The sequence below is a fragment of the Pipistrellus hanaki genome (genome assembly GCF_964339955.1).
Source record: "Pipistrellus hanaki genome assembly, chromosome: 8".
Classification (NCBI taxonomy): Eukaryota; Metazoa; Chordata; class Mammalia; order Chiroptera; family Vespertilionidae; genus Pipistrellus; species Pipistrellus hanaki.
In genome coordinates, this window is record NC_140510.1 from 19,961,945 (window position 1) to 19,978,991 (window position 17,047).

Genomic DNA, 17,047 nt, shown 5'->3' on the forward strand with positions numbered 1-17,047 from the left:
TCTAGAATTTAGTGACAACTTGGCAAGGTGAAATCACTAAGAGCATGTACTCTGGAGCCCCCTGTCTTGGTCCATATCCTGGCTCTGCCACTAACCAGCTCTGCAAGCTTGGTCAAGTTACTTAACTTCTCTGTGCCACAGTTTCTTTATCTATTAGGTAGGGATTATAATAGCAATGAAAATTCTGGGTGTAAAGAAAATCAAAGGCTACAATTCCATCAATAAGATTGTATATAGACTAGAAGGGATAGTCTTTAAAATAGACAGAAACTTAAAAGAGATGAGTAAAGATATTTGGGGAAAAGAGAAAGCACTCTTTATTGTTATATAAATTTGAATTGACTACCCGTTCACCTTCAGTTTTTATATATGTTATTATTCATCTATACTTATCTAATCTTTCTACTGGCCCTCACAGGGTTATCAATTCCCAGTCCAGGTGTTTTGCTCACTGAATAATACTCCTGTTTACATTTCCAGAAACATTTTCACATATCATTTCCATAGTCCCAGTACAATTTGTTTATGTGCCTTGGCAAGAACATCTGATAAACACAGGCTTTCTTCCCGAAGCCACACTTACTTTTTGTTTTTTTGTGAGCACACTCAAGAGACTTACTAAGTACACGAATGCCCATTGAATTGCTACTTTCACCTCTTTCTCTTTTAGTAACCAGCTCTTTTCAGGGTTATTAAATAGATAGTTAGTAACCAGCTCTTTTCAGGGTTGTTAAAAAGCATATCCACACGAAGATAGTAGTACGGTAAAGTAATTTCTCATTCGTGGCAGTATTAGAGAGCTCCAAAGGGTAATGGGGAAGAAATATAGTACAGCTGTTATGAAATATCTTAATTCAGCAAAAAGCCTGTTTCCCAGTAGGAAAACCTCCGCTTAATATATACCGCATAGGCATGTAACTACTACCACAACACATTCTCCACATTAATGCAGAGGAGAAGGATGGTGAATAATATCAAATATCAGAAGATAATAAACAATGCATTTGTTTGTGATGGTCTACCATAACTATAGCTTGTCTTTCATATTTCTCTTCTTTGGGCTTTCAATCCCAAATGCTTCCCTCACCTCCACACATACTAGCAAGGGTGAGCTCATGACCCAGGCAGCTACAATCAGAGGACCCATCCCTAGGCCACAGAGAGTCAGGACTAGGCATGCACATGCATATGACCTAGTTCAGGTCAGTTTCTTCTTGGATACAGGTTACTTCAACTAAAAGGAATGGTTATTTTTCTTTCTGCTGCAGTGTTGGGAGGATATAAACTAGGAAACATACTTGTGACCATATTTCCCACCTTCGGGAAACCTACTTGTATATAGTAAGAGAATAAGGTGCAAAGTGAAGCAAAATCAGAAATAAGAGCATGTTATATCTCCAAAGGGAGCCATTCACTCCTTACCTTATCGTGTGCCTTATGGGGGGTCATTTCCCTGAAATGCCATGTGAACAGTGCCCTCTGGAGGTGTGCCACAAAGTTGTGTTAGTGGAGAGAAAAAAACCATCCAAGTGACTTTGAATGGTACTTCCTCCAAGAGGTTCCTAGGGCTTGTCCCTCAGGCCTGTGAAACACTCAATATCCTGTTCAGTCTCATCACCCAGCTAACTTCATTTACCTTCTTAGCTAGTTTGAGTTGAGTTTTTATCATTTACAACTGATAGGGTCCTGAATAATAAAAACTTTCTATAACTGAGCAAAATGTGTTTATATGGATAATTGCATTTCACACAGAGAATGTGCCTATTTAGTGGATGAGGGAACAAAGAGTTTAAGGATTTGCCTGCCATTATGGGGGAGTAGATTTTATTTTTAAGTAGAAAGGAAAGTGGAATTATACCTAGGTCTCTTCCATGCGGGTTGAGCACGTTTTCCTCCAGGGTATACTATATCACATTTATTTGTTTCCTAATTCAGGCTTGAATTTGAAAGAAGACCATTCCTTATCCTCATCCACTCACTGGCAATTTTGACTAAGTACTCACCATTGTTCCTACCTGTGCTGAGGGTCAAATACCTGAAGAGAAGCTTACTGGTAACCCTAACCATATTTATCAATGCTTTCTTAGTAGTTCACATTTATTAAACACTTACCATGCACCAAGCACTGTTCCAACCACTGCATTTGTATTAACGGATTATATTCTCAGTAAACATTTCTAAGGTAGGTGTTGCATTTATCCTTGCTTTGTGCATGAGGAAAGAGAGCAACAGAGATGAGAGACTATTGCAACTTGCCTTGGTTACAAGCTAATAAGTGGATAAATGTGGATTCAAATGGGGGAAATGACACTTCAGTATTATCCTTTGTCTATATGCTTATCAGGTTTCCAGGTGTTCTGCCTTAGACTCTTTAAAAAAATGTTTTTATTGACTTTAGAGAGAGAAAGTGGAAGGGAGAAAGAGATAGAAACATTAATGATGAGAGAGAATCATTGATCCGCTGTCTATCATTCACCCCCTACCGGGGAGCCCACAACCTGGGCATGTGCTCGACCAGGAGTCAAACCATGATTTCCTGGTTTATGGATTGCCACCCAACCACTGAGCAACACTGGCCAGGCAAGCCTTAGACTCTTGAATACATCTATATAATTTGTGCCTGCCCTTTTTAATGTCTACTCTCATACCGTGAATCTGTATTTCCTGTCGTATGACCTCTGTAGCCTGTGTGCCATAGGAATTGATTGTTCCTCCTTGTTCAACCTGCCTTGGCTTCATCTTCATCTATGTAACCTATGTGACTACAGGTAAGCTAATGCTCATTGAACCTGCTCAGATACTATTTGCAGTGAAGTTATCACAGAAGCTGACAATAGAAGCATGGGTCAAACAGAAGCTGAACCCATAGTGAAGTAACATTTCCTGCAGGGAGTTCCTGGAGGATCTACTGTCTCTAATACAGGGGTTGGCAAAAGTAGGTTTGCAGTTGTGAGTACATGAACATAGTTTAATCTTGTGCTATTATTTTTTTTAATATATTTTATTGATTGTTTACAGAGAGGAAGGGAGCGGGATAGAGAGTTAGAAACATTGATGAGAGAGAAACATTGATCAACTGCCTCCTGCATACCCCCTACTGGGGATGTGCCCACAAACAAGGTACATGCCCTTGTCCAGAATCAAACCTTGGACCCTTGAGTCTGCAGGCTGACACTCTATCCACAGAGACAAACTAGTTAGGGCTAATCTTATGTTATTATTTATTTCTTTACTAATTATTGTACTGTTTATTATTATTATTAATCTACTTTCCCCTACCCTTGCATTTGCCTTTCCAACCTTTATTTTTTTTAAATCTCTGTTGGCCTTTTATATGAAGTAGCACCTGAGATAAGTTATTCTCTTAATGAGAATTCTGGATCTACTTTCATTCATATTTACTAAAAGGGTTTGCATTATATTTGCAAGGAATTCAAACATCAAAGATAAGTTTTAGCAAACTTAAAACATATCAGAAGAATAGCAGGTGCTGACAGAAGAAAGCAGAAACTGGAAACGTGGGCTTTGAGGTTCATCAAAGGGTACAAACACTCAGTCAGAAGATGAATAAGTTCTGAGGATCTAATGTACAGCACGGCGATTATAGTTAATACTACTGTGCTGTGTACTTGAATAGATCGTAAATGTTCTCAAAAAAAATAGAAAGATGACTATATGAGGTGATGAATATGTTAATTAATTTGACTGTGGGAATAATTTCACAACACATATGTATATTGAATCATCATGTTGTGCACTTTAGGTATATTACAAATTTATTTGTTAAAAAAAGAAAAGGAAAGGAAAGAAAAACTAGGCTTTGAGACAGAACAGGCAGAACCACAAATCAAGGCAACTCAGAGACTCAACTGACTTTGGGTCCAAATACTGCAGAGACTGAGGTTCATTTTCACAAAGATGGCTGCAGACTCCAGCTGCCCTCCATGTAAAACTTCACTCAGTTCCTTTTGATCACCAGAAAGTAAAGCTTTCTGGAGTCTTTTTGCTAAACCTATTTGTTAATTATCAAACTTTAACCAATTTATCTCTGTTTGAAAACTGTCATTAGCCCTTAGAAACGCAGCTGCCTCACCTCAGAGTTCTCCCTCTCACTACTTTGCCCTTACATACGTGTGTCATTTCCTCCTCCACATTTTTGAAACTCCCAACTCAGATGTCCATTAATTGCTTAGTTACCTTGACTACTGCCACCTTCTTCTCTGCCAGTTCTCCTTTGTCAACTATTCAAGTATTTAAAACCCCTCTGCCAAGATATTCTATCCAAGCTAAGACCAAGACCGCTATATCTCCCCCACTCACCTCTAATTTTCCTCTCCTCCCTGACTTCAGTTTCTATAATCAAATATATTACAATACATTGAGAATACCAACGAATCTTAAATCTATTATAATTATATTTTTAGGTACTATGTTGTAGTGAAACATGGCCTTAAGGAGAGTTCAGTAGAAGGAGGTAAATTTTTGGACTTGACAATTTAGAAAGTATTTAATCCAGTGGATTCCGAACATGACTGGTCACTGGAATCATCTAGAGAATTTAAAAATAAAATACCTCAAGGTTATTGATTCTGCCTGGTTAGCGAGGATCAGTGGTTAAGAGTTGACCTATGAACCAGGAGGTCAATGGTTCAATTCCCAGTCAGAGCACATGCCTTAGTTAGTGTAGGGCATGCAGGAGGCTGTCGATAAATGAATGATCCCCTCTCATCATTAATGTTTCTCTCTCTCACTCCCTTTCCCTTCCTCTTTGAAATCAATAAAAATATATATTTCTTAAAAAGATTCAACATTTTCAGGGATGAAGGCACTGAGATCTATAATTCATATATATGTTATATATGTAAAATATACAATATAGATGTTTATGCATGTGCATATATGTTTATACATGTGTGTTTATACATGCGTGTTATATGATGTGTGTTTGTGTATACAAACATTCTGAGTAAAAATAAGCATCTCCCCAAGTGATTTTCATGATTACTCATATTTATGTTCCAAGTCTATTCCATTCTTATATTTTGTTAATAAAAGTCAAAGTGAATTGCAGAAAAGTTTGTGCCATAATCAAATTATACAACTAATTTCTGAGAAAACTACAATCTAAAAACAATTTTTTTGACTTGCTACCCCAAAAGTCCTCTTCTGCTCTATACTCTGAGAAGCTTTGGAACCTCAGCTGAACCTTGAATTATGAATAAGTTTCATAAATGTGGGAAAAGGGTAGGGTATTTCAAGGGATGGCTCTTCCCATCTCTGATCCTATCTATCAAGTTCAAATTCAATGTATATTTTGCAGATTTATTGAGAGGCTAACATATATAAAGCGTAGACATAGACACAATGAGAAATACAAAGATGAGAAACTATGATGAGAATTTCCTTTTGAGAGGAAACTGCCTTTCAAAGTCCCTTTTAGCATAGAGACACCTGGGGAGCTTTTTAGCATGCTTCCTTTTGTCCACCTCAGACTACTGAATCACAGTTTCTGGAGGTGAGATACAGAAATATGAATCATTATCATACTTCTCAGTTGATGCTCATGCACAATGAGTTCTGACAAAAATGGTAGTGAGGAATAAAGACAAGAAAGTGGCATACATGATGATTAAAATTGAGCTAAGTGTTTTTTAGCTCAGAGATGTAAAGAGAGAGGAAGAGTGCTGTTGTTCCAACCTTGTAATAAAGACTGTAAAAGCAGCAAATTTTCATTTTCTTGAATCCAGTAAAGAACTGAGATTGCAGGGGCACTAAGTCACCTGACACCTGGGGAGACAGATGTCTTAGAAGAGAAATGAGACCAACTTTTTGCTTAGCTGAGGCAGACGACACTAGACTAGACACTGTCTTGCCTGGAAAAAAGATGGAGCTACATTTATTTTTAACAAATTGCTGAAGGATAAGGGTGAACTAGCATGAGAGTGCAGAACCCCTAGGATCTCAGCGATAGGGTCCTTCACACCCTCTTGCAGGCTTCAACTCCATGAACCCCTCCAGGCACTCACAGAGAAAACCAGGGAGAATCCTGAGAAAGCTTCTCTTAGGGTGCTGGTTATGAGAATAAACAGTAGCTGCTGCTAAAACCCTGGTTTTACCCATCAACTCTGACTCCCATATGAAACAAAAACCTTAATATGCAGGTAGAAGAGCAGTAAAAACTGTCGCCTTGGGCACTGGTGAAAACCTATTGCAGCTGTAAGTCAAAAGAGCAAAAGAAAGGAAGCACTACCCCTCAGAGAGGGGCAGAAGCACCTGGGAAGCCTCCAGAAACCCAGGGACACAGCGCCTGACTCAGCTTGAAGCGTAATTAGAAAATCAGAGAACAACTGCTTCTCCCACCACCTACCACCAGGTTAACAAGAATCAAGTGAAAATAGAATTGAACATGGCTGGGACGTACAAACAGACTACCTCTTGGGCACAGTGCAAAGGGATGACCAAGGTGAGAGTAGGCATAAGGAAAGCATCTGTTGCCACACCAGCCCACATCCTCAACACTAGAGGAATCCCTGGAGGAATTCAAAACCTCCCAGCACAGCACAGGGGTTAACTGCAGGACTGTTACAGCAAAACTCAAATGTAGCTCATGTCCTGAGCAGGTTAACACAAACTTGCCAGAAGAAATGGTATGCCAACATTCCAGCATGATAATATTTACTTCCTATACAAGAGGTCTTATTATCAACAAAAGATTGGGAGTTATTTGTAAAGGCAAGGGGAAAAAAAACAGCACTCTGAAAATACAAAGAAATGATCAGAACCAAGTTTTAACAAATGTTTTTAGTATGTTAAAGGCTCTGATGGGAAAGTAGACAACATACAAGTTTAGACAGGTAATTTCAGCAGAGATGAAAACTAAGAAAGAATTAGATGGAAATGATAGACATGAATTTAAAACGTAGTTACAGAGATGAAGAATAACTTCAAAGGACTAATCAGTAGATTCAACACAACCAAACTGAGACACAAATAGAAAAGTGTGTGTGTTTGGAGTGGGGAGGGGAGACAAACAAAACAGAATAGAGAACTCAAAAGCTGTGAGACAATGTCAAGCAGTATAGACCAGTGATTCCCAAAGTGGTCTATATCGACCCCCAGGGGTCTATGACAACCTGCAAGGGGTCTACGTCAGCGAAAAAAAAATTTGGGGGTCCATGAAATGAAAATGGGGGTCCACGATAGTGGATCTCAACATACACTGATAGTACCTATTTACTTACATCATATCATCTTATAATATAAAAACATATAAATTATTTATAAAAGTACCTATGAAGTAAAAAATTTATTATATATGTTTATAAAATTGTGTAAGTTGTAGGATAAAAACCTGCACATAATGATATACCAGTATCATCTTGTTACAAGCATATGCGCAGTAAACATTCTTGCCAATTTTTGTCTCAAAGCTTCTCGAACTTGCACCGACTTGTTCAATTCGTCACTCTATAAATATGAATGTGAGAAAAATATTCATTCGTTTCCTGAATCTTGAATAGGAAAGTGCTGAGAAAATATTTAAAAATATATAAACTGGTAGTTTATCATACAAATTATAGTGAATCAGTGTTATTTTGTTTGAGAATGCCGGAGAAAAGTAGGTACATTATTTTTTATTAAATTTTAACACTAAACTTCACTACAGTTAGAAATTTACAAAAAAATCAATATCAGGTAAGTAGGGGATCTACCCAAAACCGAAAACATGGCAAGGGGTCTACGGCACAAACAAGTTTGGGAACCTCAGGTATAGACCAAAAATCAAACAAGCAAACAAAAAAAGGCAAAATAAAACCTAGGCATGTTTTATTTATTATTTATTTAAAATATTTTTTAATTAATTTCAGAGAGGAAGGGAGAGGAAGAGAGAGATAGAAACATCAATGATGAAGGAGAACATTGATTGGCTGCCTTTGGCTGCCCACTGGGAATTGAGCCACAACCCAGGCATATGCCCTGACAATGAATCGAACCCATGACCTCCTGGTTCACAGTTCGATGCTGGTAGGGCAGCATGTTATATTTAAATTGCTAAAACAACAACAACAAAATAAACAGGCAGAAAAATTTTGAAGGCAAGCAGAGGAAAAAGGGTGTATTACCTAAAGAGGTATAACAATAACAAACAAACTTAAAAATATTAGCATATTCTCAAAGGAGTTTCTCCAAAATACTTAAATCTGCCGAAACCGGTTTGGCTCAGTGGTAGAGCTTCGGTCTGTGGACTGAAAGGTCCCGGGTTCAATTCCGGTCAGGGGCATGTACGTCAGTTGCGGGCACATCCCCTGTGGGGGGGGTGCAGGAGGCTGCTGTGTGCAGGAGGCTGCTGGTCAATGTTTCTCTCTCATCAACGTTTCTAGCTCTCTATCTCTCTCCCTTCCTCTCTGTAAAAAATCAATAAAATATATATATTTTTAAAAATACTTAAATCTTTGTTTGCTTTGACATATATCCACAAATTCTTCAGTACTTCTTCCTCTCAGAACTCAATTCCTCTACTCTTAAATGAACTTAGTGACTCACTATTAACTCACTTCTAATGAATAAGTGATGGAAGAGGAAGAATAAATTTCAGTGAAGGAACCTGGGAGTTATCAATTTACCAAGTGATCAAGGTTAATATAACCGGTAGTTGGGCATATTGATATCATGTGTCCCCTCATAGGATGAGAAGAGAAGGGGACATCACCTCTGTGGTATAAAACTCACAACCTCAATCTAAGCATGAGAAAGCATTCTACAGATGCCTGACCAGGACTCTGCAAGAATAGCAAAGTCATGAAAGACAAACGAAGAATGAGGAACTGTCACAGGTTACAGAGGATTGAGGGGACATGATGACAACAATGTAGTGGCTTAGCCGAGAATGTTTCATGGGGGACATTTGGGATGGGAAACACTTGAGATGGTCAAGATTTTGGAGAAAGAAACTTTCTTTAGAATGCCTACTTCCTAACAAACTCATCTTTCTCTCTACCTGTTCTGTCCTCCTTCTTTCTCTCTTTAATCTCCTTTCCAATTATGTTCTAGGGCAGAGACTGCTATCTCCCTTATAATTGAGCTTTTCTGACTAAGCCATCAGAAAAGGTGTCTGGGGAGAGAAAGACCTCAAGATAATGTGACTGAATTCTCAGGCCATTTTATAGTACAAAGGTGAAACTTTTAACAATAAACTTACTGTGATAACTAGGACCGTCTTGGCCATAATATTCTTTCTGAAAATGTACAGATGAGTGATTCAATGCCATTTTTCTGCCAGAAACCAAAATCACCCCTGATAGGTGAGATTTGGGGAAATATGGAAAATTGAACACCTTAAATAAGTACTCTTAGAATATGAAGAATTTTTATAATATATAACTTCTCAATAGATCATGGAGATAGATCGAGTGGGCCAAAGTAAAGTTTGCAATCCTATGTTTCTACTAAACATCCATTCACTCACTGATTTATTCATTCATTCAACATTTTTTGAGAACTTATTTTGTGTCTGATCAAGAGATGCAAGAATGATTAAGCTTGATCACTACCTTTGAAGAACTGTCAGTCTAGTGGAGTTCACAGACATATTTCATGTAATGATTGTGGAGGTGGAGGGGAGAGGATGAAGAGGGTATGAGGGGTATAAATGGTGATGGTAAAAATAAAATAAAATATAATTTAAGAAGAAACAAATTAAATATTTCAGAATCCAGGTCACTTACTAATCTGTCTAATTTCTATACTAGATCATTAAAAAAATTATTGTACATTACCTTATGGGATTACACACATGTGTATTATAACCCATACCAATTTTTTTAAATCTTTAATTCTTTGAAGTACAATTAAGAATTGGTATGGTGTGGACCCAATAATTCCACTTCTGAGAATATATCTGAAGAGACCCAAAACTCTAATTTGAAAAAATATATGTAACCCTGTGTTTATTGCAGTGTTAATTACAATAGCCCAGATTTGGAAGCAGTCCAAATGTCCATAAGTAGATGAGTGGATAAACATGCTGTGGTACATTTACGCAATGGAATACTACTTGTCCAAAAAAAAAAAAAAAAAAGAAAAAAAAAGAAGGAAATCTTAACCTTTATGCCAGCTTGGATGGACCTGGAAAGTATTATACTTAGTGAAATAAGCCTGTCAGAGAAAGACAAGTATCACATGATCTCACTCATACGCAGAAGTTAATGAACAAAATAAACTAACAAACAAAATAGAAACATACCCATAGATACAGAGAACAGACTGACAGATGTCAAAGGGGGAACAAAAAAAAACCTCATTTATGCAGATGACAGTATGGTGATTAGCAGAAGGAAATGAAGGTAGGTGGGTGGGTGGGGAAAAAGGGTATTGGGGAGATAAATAATGATGGGGGAAAATAATTTTAAAAAATAGAACAAAATTGAAATAGTCTGTATCTAACATAAAACTGGGTCAGTTGTAGTTTTTCTATACTTAAGTCAAATTTCTCAGAACTTCACATGCTTCATTTACATTTGTTTCATTTTGAGTTCTTGTCCATCCTTGGAGAGTGTAAGTCTGGTTGTTGATAGACCTGGGTGCCTACTTATGATCTCTAAGACAGATTTATGATCTCTAGTGTCCTTTAGGTAAACTGCCTAATCTAACAAATTTTATAAAAACCTTTTGGAGCACAGATATACATGGTATGCTATCCCAGATATTCTGTCAGACTTGCTACTAAAATTTCCTGGATTCTTCCTTCTCAATATATAAAATTTCTGGATGGCAAGACCCTGTACTTCCTCCATCTAATATTTGTCTAATGACATTGAGGAAACTCTTGATAGGCTTTTGCTGTATATTTAGATCTATTTCCTCTGGTCATCCTTCTTGATTTTATAAACATAGATACTTAATAGTTTCTAGTAACTGGGAGAATAACATCCAAAAGAGGTTACTTAATACTAAAGGAATATGATCCTTTTCTAAGTATATATTAGCAAGCAGATATTCCTTGCTTTTAAAAGATAAATTGTAAAAATCTTACATAGTGAGCATAAAAAATAGTGGTAAAGGTCTAGGATTGAAAAATCAAAGACCTAGCTTTGCAACATACTGTTTGTGATACTTTCAATCCCTCCTAAATCTAAATTAAATGAGTAATGTACATGGAAGCACCATTAGTCTAAAACACCATATAAAAATGTTAATTTTGTATTATTAATACACATACGATTATCTCTGATTCATTCAACCAACATTTTATTTTAAACTCTTATTTAGAAGTTAGACATTATTTTCTTTGTGATGTTTTCCAAACTTTTCTTCCCTATCTGACTTCCCAGACTGAATCTGATTCATCTCTATAACTCTATAGTTTAACGCATGATCTGAAACATAGTAGGTATTCAAAAAATATTTATGGAACAAGTCCAGCCATTGTCTGCTTCTCCTCCTCTCTACTTTCAATGAAAACTAGTATGTTCTAAATTCTGTTGTGGTGAGGTTGCTCTGTAACTCCCAGTTTCACTCTATAAGGACCTGTAGTCTTGGACAGAATGTTTCCACCTTAAAGCAGTTTCAACTTGCCAGCATTATTTGAGACAACTAATGACATTCATACTTTGAACTTTACATCTTCATTTAAACTCCATCTTTTTTTAAAAAAAATTTAATCATGAACCACCCTCCAGGATTTAAAGCCATTAGATTGTTAGATAGGGAGAGGTGGTGCTCCCTCTGCTGGCTCTGCGGAGACAGAAGCCAAGGGGAAAGCTCTGCAGAGTCACCCACACCCTGGGCAGCAGAGGCTTGCCCGCCCTAAGGACAGGCTCAGAATTCTGGGTGCTACATTATGACCGAGTTTGCGATATAACCTACACTGATCTAAAATGATGCTCTGACATTCATGCTTGTCAGATGTGAAAGACATTTTGGGAAAAGATGTATTAAATTCAAGTTTTTAAAAAATGTTACTTAAAAAACAAAACCTAGGAGAATGAAACAGTAAAAAATAAAATAAAACTTGACAGGTTATCTTAAAATTATGTGTGTATAAAATAACACAGACAGCTGAAACCGGTTTGGCTCAGTGAATAGAGCATTGGCCTGCAGACTGAAAGGTCCCAGGTTCGATTCCGGTCAAGTGCATGTACCTTGGTTGGGGGCATATCCCCAGTGGGGGGTGAGCAAGAGGCAGCTGATGGATGATTCTCTCTCATTGATGTTTCTAACTCTCTATCCCTCTCTCTTCCTCTCTGTGAAAAATCAATAAAATACATTTAAAAATAAAATAAAATAAAATAAAATAAAATAACACAGATAGCCTGGTTGGCATGGCTCAGTGGTTGAGCATGGATCTATGAACTAGGAAGTCATGGTTCAAAAGTCATGGTTTGATGCCCAGGTTGTGGGCTTAATCCCTAGTGTGGGGTATGCAGAAGGCAGCTGTTCAATGACTCTCTCTCATCATTGATGTTTCATTCTCTCTCTCCCTCTCCCTTTCTCTCTGAAATCAATAAAAAATATATTTAAAAAATAAAATAGCACACACAGTTTTCTTCTTGTTGTGAATAGTTGTTAACTTTGCTACCGCAAAAATAATATGTGTGTGGGGTATTTTGAAAGTGCAACATAGATTAATGAGCATTATCTCAGCTGATTCTCACAATAAATGCTGTCTGTTTTTTAACAGGGAATATTACCACTCTTGTTCCTTCCATTCTAAATGGAGGCATCTCTACAATTATGCCTAGCTCTTCTATAAACCTGGGAAAAAATCCCATGACTACTTCTGTGTTTTAGATATTAATTATAGCTAAACTCAATGAAGGCTTATGTAGCCAGGCATGGAAACAAGCAATCTACAAGCAATGCCTCCCTTAATTTTCTTAACAATACTATGAAGGAGGCTTTTAAAAAAAATAGATTCTTTTACTTTTACTTTTTTAAAAGTTTTTTATTTATTGAATTTATGGGACTGACATTGGTAAATAAAATTATAGAAGTTTAAGTGTGAAGGAGACACTATTATTAGCCCCACTTTATAGATGAGAAAATTAAGGCACATTACTTTTCAGGGCCAAATTATTATTAAAGGTTCTGCCCCACCATCCAAAGTGAGTCATGTGGAAACTCACTAAAGCCAAGTCAGATACTTATAGGTGATAAACTTCTTGGACATCATAAAATAGTACTCTTTGTGGAGAGCTATGAAATAGTCATATATTTAGTTCTGTTTTAAAATTTGGAAACATTTTCTAGCAGAAAATATTATTGGAAAACATATATGGGTACCATTCTAATTCTATTTATATTGTATATATTTAAAAATAAAAGAAACATACAAATAGATTCCAGATTTGGAGAGGGATCTTATGTCCTAGAATGCCCTCAAGTCTAACAAACACAGATACTCTATGTCGTGCAGAATTATTATTTCTTTCACTCATTAGTTTTAAAACAGTTGAAAATCCTTCAGGATATGTTTCAGGCATTTTCAAATCAGGCAGAAGGTCTTTCCACACCCTTCTACAAGATAAAAGTTGGCATAAAGTAAAATGTATTAACCCTCACCCTCACCCCCCGCCCCCCATAATTGGGGACAAGCTTTGTATTTAGGCTCAACATATCTTTCCTTCAGGTCTCCAAATAGACTTGGCTAGAATCTTCATTTTTCAAGTGACTTAAAATAACAGGAGCCACTATAGTAAAAATTCACACAGTAACAGAAATAACATGAGACAGAAACCAAAGACCTTTTGCTAATCCTGATTTGGGGCTGCATCCTCCCCTTTGCTTTTCAGAATGTTCTCCACACGCCTACTGCAAGTTTCTGTGGGCAATATGTATTTATTGAGACATCTGTAAAATAATACAGGTCTCCTCACTCCCAGAATGCACAACCATTTTTATGAAAACATTTTATCAAGTTGAAACCATATAAGATAACCCAATTGCCTGGTGATGTGATGAAAGAACTTTATCATCACAAGAGCATTATGACCAGCTGTCCAATGTGCCATTGCTTCCCAGCCACACACAACCCTGAACACACAACCTAGGTTTGACAATAATAACAACTTATGAGGTTAAAAACTTAGAATTCAGAAAATTTTACCCAGAACGTAACTGTTTTCTGATATTTGGGCAAATGCCAACCCTGTGAAATGTTGCAGCAAAACCCCAGTGTTCTGTGGGAGGCTACTTTGAGAAGAGGCTATGTCTCTTTGGACTCAGATGTTGATTCACCGCAATCGTCTAACTTTCCTTCCATGGACGTCCCACTAAAAAACCCACAGAAATTAGCCTACAGGAAATTAAATGTCAAATGGCTTTTTATTTAATTTTATATTTGAATAAAATTGAATTAAGTCAGGCACCCATCCATTGGCCTGGCTCTTTGGTGGCAGAGTGTGGAGAAAAGGCACTGGCTGCCAAGCAGCTAAGCAAGAAAAAAATGAGCTGGGCTTTTAAAGAATTTGGCAAAGATGGAGTGTGGGTAGTGGCAAGATAGATTCCTGGCAGCCTCAGTACTTACTACCGGGCTCTTTTCCATGGACTCCAGCAGGTGCTCATGCCAAGATGCTGACCCCGGGGATAACCTGAGAGGCCCCCCAGGGAGCACAGGCCAGCAGAAGGAGAACAGTAGCTGCTATGGGGGAAGCATGAACCCCAGTCACCCTGCCAAGACCATCCTCTCATAAACATCAAAAGCTTTAAGCCGCCGTGAGAGGGGCAGAGAAAACCCTGCCACTCCCAGGCACAGGGAAAGGCCCTCTGCTGATGGGAGAATGTCAAAGAAGAGAATCTACCCTGGAGAGGACACAGTACTGGGACAGCCCCTGGGTCCCACTAGATGTGTGTTGTCACTGCTGGGAAGTACCAGGAAACTCTCTCCTGCACCAGGGCCTCCAAGAACCCACCCTCTCCTCCACCTCCTCTAATTCCATTGCCAACATACAGTCATCAGAAAAGCCAACAATTTCACTGCCAGGTATTTTCCCAAGAGAAATGAAAGCTGATGTCCTCAGGAAACCTGTATGCAAAGGTATCTGGCAGCCCCATTCCTAAATGCTCAGAAGAACCTAAATGAAAACAACCTAAATGTCCATCAACTGGTGGATGGGTAACAAACTGTTATAGCCATTCAGTGTAACAATACTCACCAGTAAAAGAAGAATGAATTACTGTTACATCCTACGTGGTGGCATCTCCAGTGCATGAAGTCAAAGAAGACAGTCATAAAAGGTAACATACTCACCCTAACCGGTTTGGCTCAGTGGATAGAACCTCAGCCTGTGGACTGAAAGGTCCCAGGTTCTATTCTGGTCAAGGGTATGTACCTTGTTTTCGGGCACATCCCCAGTGGCGGGTGTGTGTGTGTGTGTGTGTGTGTGTGTGTGTGTGTGTGTATGTGTGTGTGTTTGTGTGTGTGTGCAGGAGGCAGCTGATTATTGTTTCTCTCTCATCGGTGTTTCTAACTCTCTGTCCCTCTCCCTTCCTCTCTGTAAAAAATCAATAAGATATATATATATTTTTTAAAGTAACATACTCTATTACTCATATGGTAATCTGGAGAGGCAAAACTATAATGACAAAGGAGAGTTTAAGGGTTGCCTGGAGATGGGAGGAGGAGAATGACTACAAAAAGGCACAAAGGAACTGAGTGGGCACCTAAATCTTCTGTCTTAATTGTCGCAGTAGTTACATGTCTATATACTTGTCAGGTTCACATGTAACCATACCTCAATAAACTTGACTCAGAAACTCAAGAGATATATTTTTAGTTTCATTTCATCATAGTCTGACTGATTTCAAAAAAATTCAGTTCACTTAAACCAGCTTTTATGAAGTACCCACTTCATCTCATGCCATGTTATGTCTAAGGTGAATTAGCTGTGGCCTTCTGGGAATACATGGAGTAATAAGATACTTCTTAAAAATATCTTCAGCAATTTACAGATTAAATATAAAATATCAATGCAAAAATCAAAGTATTTAGAACCACATGGCAATGAATTGTGTCATTTTAGAGCTTGTGGGCTATAATTCAGGAAACTCTTTTTTTGTTTGTTTGTCAAATAATTTTTAATTGAAACATTTTCCTTTGTCATTTTTAGCTAGCCTGCCATTCCACTGCACCACTGTCGCTGTCACCTGTGATGTCAGGAGGGTGGCAGCCATCAACATTGCAGCCCATAGACCGCACACTTCCCAGGATCTAGTTAATGATTCCAGAGAGTTCTGTCATTAAAGATCAGTGCCAAATCTGTTGGTCAATTAGACAGTCTCATCAAAAGTGGCATTTCCACTGTGCTTAATGTTTTTTGTTGATTGTTTGTTTTGTTTTGTTTTGTTTTTGCTTCTTTCTGTCTCTTGGCGGTTCTTTGAAGGCCTGGATGATCAAGGCAGAAGGAGAAGATACTAAACGCAATCTGAGCCTGTGGGGGTTCTGAATGGTTGGTTCTACCATAATCCTCAGCTCCTTCCAATCCCACTTGCTTTTGAGATGTCATCATCAACCTTTTTGGAGACAGGCCCAGGGGGTGATCTTGGGGGCCAGGGCAGAAGAGGCACCCACTTCCCCACCAGTGCATCTCAGGAGTATGTCTTTGATATTTTTAGGGCTGAACTTGGGGGTCATGGTAGAGGTGGCTGCTGTTGGGTAAACCTGGATTCTGGATGACCAAAGAAAGTTACACCGAAGCCTCCTCTGAACTGAAAGCCAGGAAGTTCCAAGAAGGCATTTATTGAAAAACATTTTTAAAAATTTTAAATTATATGTATCAAGTGCTTAACTTAAAAAATAAAAATAAAAATCTTTTTTTTAATATATATTTTATTGATTTTGTACAGAGAGGAAGGGAGAGAGAAAGAGTCATTGATCAGCTGCCTCTTGCACACCCCCTACTGGGGATATGCCTGCAACCAAGGTACATGCCCTTGACCGGAATCGAACCCGGGTCCCTTCAGTCCCCAAACCTACGCTCTATCCATTGAGCCAAACTGGTTTCGGCAAAAAAATAAAAATCTTAGATAAACAAAAGGTACTAGTATAAAA

The 17,047-nt window shown here is 38.0% G+C and overlaps 1 pseudogene across 1 annotated transcript; it reads right to left on the reverse strand.

The window, feature by feature from the left end:
• Positions 1 to 16,102: 16,102 nt before the first annotated feature.
• On the reverse strand, positions 16,103 to 16,630 carry LOC311626872 (large ribosomal subunit protein uL11-like; annotated as a pseudogene). The gene has a single exon. The product of its transcript is annotated as a large ribosomal subunit protein uL11-like (transcript).
• Between the last annotated feature and the right edge of the window lie 417 nt (positions 16,631 to 17,047).